The 4,622-nt window shown below is 40.9% G+C and overlaps 1 long non-coding RNA gene across 1 annotated transcript in view; it reads left to right on the plus strand.

Moving 5' to 3' along the window:
• The first annotated feature begins 233 nt into the window (after positions 1-233).
• LOC105510000 overlaps positions 234-4,622 on the plus strand; it is a 5,491-nt gene continuing 1,102 nt past the window's right edge. Inside the window, exon 1 of the long non-coding RNA XR_001001505.1 lies at positions 234-372. This is a non-coding gene — a long non-coding RNA (uncharacterized LOC105510000). The remainder of the gene's footprint in view (positions 373-4,622) is intronic.

A 4,622-nucleotide genomic window follows, 5' to 3' on the forward strand; every position in this document is an offset into this window, starting at 1 on the left:
GCTTCTTCGCACGGGTTGCTAATTGTCCATCAATATCCTGCATCCTTAAATAATAAATAATTCTCCAGTTCTAGGTGGGCTCATGGCCACCCAGTGAAAAGCTACATTTCCCAGCTTCCCTTGTATCTGGGTGTGGCCCTGTGTCTGAATTCCGACCAATGGGATGTGAGCAAAAGTGATTATACCATTTTCAGGTCATAGCCTAAAAAGGAATGAGTGTAAACTCCCCTTTCTTTTCCCCCTTCTCACTGGCCAGGATGCAGACATTGCAGGAGCTGGAGCAGCCACCTTAGGACCCAGAGCTCAAAGGCACATGTTGAGAAGGGCAGAGATACTGTATCCACTCTGGACTGCTGACCTTTGAACTATTATGTAAGAGAAAATCAAAATTCTATTTTAAGTCACAATAGTTTGGGGTATTTGATTACCTGGACTACATCTTAAGTAGTACAGCTTCATGCCACTACCTTCACCCAGAAGCCTGTACCTCCCCTTCATTTGCACATACTTATGTTTTCTTTCTTTTTTTTTTTTAATTATACTTTAAGTTCTAGGGTACATGTGCACAACGTGCAGGTTTGTTACATATGTATACATGAGCCATGTTGGTGTGCTGTACCCATTAACTCGTCATTTACATTAGGTATATCTCCTAATGTTTTCTTATTTCATGTTTTATGTTCATGTTTTTACAAAGTAAAATGTTTAGTGGTCCAACTAATTTTTTTCAAAGAACCAGCTTATGGATTTATTTTGGTGTGCTTAGTGTTTTGAGATTATTTTCGCTATATTTGAATGAATTTTAAGCCATTTATAGAATCATGAGGTCACATACTTCTCAACATTCTTTCTCCATTTTTTCATTGTCCTATGCCATCTAAAATTGCTGGGAAGAGGTCTGAGGCCAGTCGCCTTTTATCCCCTGGGTAGACTGTCTGCTTCTTCTTTCTGGATGTTTGAAGTATAATTTGTTTGTTTGTTTGTTTGTTTTTAATATGGGGTTTTCCAGTGGAAACCAGAAAACTTGCTAGAGAAATTCTCTTTTTTTTTTTTTTTTTTGAGACAGAGTCTCGTTCTGTCACCCAAGCTGGAGTGCAATGGTGTGATCTCGGCTCACTGCAACCTCCACCTCCCGGGTTCAAGCGATTCTCCTGCCTCAGCCTCCCGAGTAGCTGGGATTACAGGTGTGCGCCACCACGCCCAGCTAATTTTTAGTATCTTTAGTAGAGACGGGGTTTCACCATGTTGGCCAGACTGGTCTCGAACTTCTAACCTCATGATCCTCCCGCCTCCATTTCCCGGGGTCAAGCAATTCTCCTGCCTCAATCTCCTGAGTAGCTGGGACTACAGGTGCCTGCCACCACACCTGGCTAATTTTTGTATTGTTTGTAGAGACAGGGTTTTGTCATGTTGGCCAGGCTGGTCTCAAACTGGTCTCAAGTGATCTGCCCGCCTCAGTCTCCCAAAGTGCTGGGGTTACAGGTGTGAGCCACCATAACCAGCCCTGCTAGACAAATTGTAAAAGAGCGGTAACACTTAGCTAATGCATTCTTTATTCCTAAGATTTAGGAACTTCATAAGAGCCAGTGGCTTCTTTGCTCACTTTACCTGCAGTATAGTAAATTCAGTTCTTTTACTAAATCAGGACTTTTGTTTGTTTGTTTCAGAAGTGACTCTTTCTTTTTATGTTTTTTATTACTTTTTTGAATTTCACTTATTCCCTAGGACTCAATCTGCATGTTGGATCAACATAACTATTTTCTATGTCTCTCATTTCTCCCCAGTCAGTTCATCTCTCTCCCCAGCTTTATTGTGTCATATTCTCAAACCTGTCATCCATGTCGCTGACTCAGTTTTCTGTCATGCCAGCTCTACTTCTTATGGCTTCTAATATGACTTCCAGATCTTTAGTGAGTTTTTCTTGTTTCTCTTTTTCTTTTCTTTTCTTTTCTTTAATTTTATTTATTTATTTATATTTTTTGAGACGGAGTTTTGGTCTTGTTGCCCAGGCTGGAGTGCAATGGCATGATCTTGGCTCACCGCAACCTCTGCCTCCCGGGTTCAAGTGATTCTCCTGCCTCAGCCTCCCAAGTAGCTGGGATTACACCCATGTGCCACCACTCCCAGCTAATTTTGTATTTTTAGTAGAGATGGGGTTTCTCCATGTTGGTCAGGCTGGTCTCGAACTCCCAACCTCAGGTGATCCACCCACCTCAGCCTCCCAAAGTGCTGGGTTTACAGGCATGAGCCACCGCACCCAGCCTGGTTTTTCTTGTTTCTTCGCTTACCTCTTTTGGTCTTAATTTCATCTTATTTTGGTATCTCTACATTTTTGTTCAGAGGGTCCATATTATATTTAATTTCCTTAAGAGTACAGAGAAGAGTCTTGTCAAATATTTTCTTCTACTTCCTGGGGTCATTATTCTTTTGATATGCAGTTGTCATGTGTACTTTCCTCCTGGAATGCTTTGGGAGAGAAGAGTAGCATCTTACAGAGATCCTGTGATAGAGCTTTACTAAGAAATAGTGACTATTTTAATTTTTTAAAAAACTGTTTACCTTGAATCCACTAACCCTTTAGATAGAGCTTCTATTTCACAGGAAATGAGTAGCTAGAGAATCAAGCTAAACATCACCCCATGGAAGCAACCAGACAAACGTAGAAGGTAGGATGTGGTGTGGGACAACTCACTCAACTGCTCTCACTAATAAGTGTCCTAAAAAGGGGAATATACTAAATTAAATAAGCTAAGGGAACATGCTTGGTCCTGGATTGGGTACTGATTTGGATAAGCCAGCTGTAGTAATAATTTTGGTTAATTGGAAAAAGTATAATGTGGCCTGAAAATTAGAGAAGATGAAAATATAGGGAAAAACAAAGGCAGAGAGTGTCAACTAAATGAATCAGGTTGTTAAAAAGAGTGTCAACTAAATGAACCAGGTTATTAAAAAGTTATAAAACAATATTTAAAGTATGATCTCATTTTGGTTTTACACACACACACACACACACACACACACACACACAGTTATAGTGATGTTCTCCAGGAGGCAGGACTATGCTGAGTTTTATTAAAAACTTGCTGTATTGCTGGCCATGGTGGCTCACACCTGCAATCCCAGCACTTTGGGAGGATAATGTGCATGGATTTTTTGAGGTCAGGAGTTCAAGACCAGCCTGACCAACATGGTGAAACCCCGTCTCTACTAAAAATACAAAAATTAGCCAGGCGTGTTGGCGGGTGCCTGCAATCCCAGCTACTCTGGAGGTTGAGGCAGGAGAATCACTTGAACCTGGGAGGCGGAGGTTGCAGTGAGTCAAGATTGCGCCATTGCACTCCAGCCTGGATAACAGAGCAAGACTCCATCTCAAAACAACAACAACAGAAACCTTGTTGTATTTTCCAATATTCTACAAAGCTTTGCACTGCTTATGTAATAATAAAGTGTTTTAAATAGTGACATAGATTTAAATGGGACAGACTTACCACAAAGATAATAAAACTTAAAGCTTCAGGGCCTCTAATTCATATGGGCCTTATGAGGCCCTAGGAGGACCTCTAGCAATTTTGTATCATACTTTCGTGGGTGTTTTAATTATATTTGTTAAGTTCCAGCATCTTTTCACTGTGGTGAAATATACACAACATAAAATGTACCATTTTAACCATTTTAGGTATGCAGTTCAGTGGTATGAAGTACATTCTTACCATCCATCTCCAAAACTTTTTCATCTTCCGTAACTGAAACTCTGCACCCATTAAACAATAACTTCCTAGGACTTCCTCCATCCAGTCTTTTTATTTTTAAGAGTTTCCAAAATTGTATAAACTCTTAGCTTCACAAAACCTGGGTCAAGCCCCAGCTGACAACTGAATGTCCTAGTAATTCCTGTGCAAGCTATGAAATGATACCTTGCACTGCCAAAGTGGCTTTGGCCACAAATCAAAGGACAGTCAGCATGGTTGAGGCTGTCACCAAAGTTTTCATCACTCAATGTGCAAACAGCAGTGATTGTGGCAGCATCAATATTACTGAATACACAAGGAGGAAAAAGCAATGTTTTCTCAAGTTATTGGAACCCACATTTATATAACTTTCCCCAGAAGCTACAAGTTTGTAGTTTCTACAGTCCTAATTTCCTGTAAATTAACCCTATTTTCTTCATTGCTTAAAGTTATTGGTAAATAATTTTATATCTCCTTTTCCAGAAGGTAGTCACATGGCCTTACCTAGCTGCAAGAGAAGCCAGGAAATGTAATCTTTCTTACAGGAGACCTGTGCCCAACTAATGATCAAGTATTCCATTACTAAAAAATCAGAATGGGCCGGGCATGGTGGCTGAGGCCTGTAATCCCAGCATTTTGGGAGGCCAAGGCAGGCGGATTACTTAAGGCTAGGAGTTTGAGACCAGCCTTTAGTAGAGATGGCGAAACCCCATCTCTACTAAAAATACAAAAATTAGCCAGGCATAGTGGTGCACGTTTGTAGTCCCAGCTACTCGGGAGGCTGAGGCAGAAGAATTGCTTGAACTTGGGAGGTGGACGTTGCGGTGAGTCAAGATTGTGCCACTGCACTCCAGCCTGGGCCACAGAGTGAGACCTTGTCTCAAAAAAAGAAAG

This window comes from Colobus angolensis, unplaced genomic scaffold (assembly GCF_000951035.1).
Source record: "Colobus angolensis palliatus isolate OR3802 unplaced genomic scaffold, Cang.pa_1.0 Scaffold182, whole genome shotgun sequence".
NCBI classification, from domain to species: domain Eukaryota; kingdom Metazoa; phylum Chordata; class Mammalia; order Primates; family Cercopithecidae; genus Colobus; species Colobus angolensis.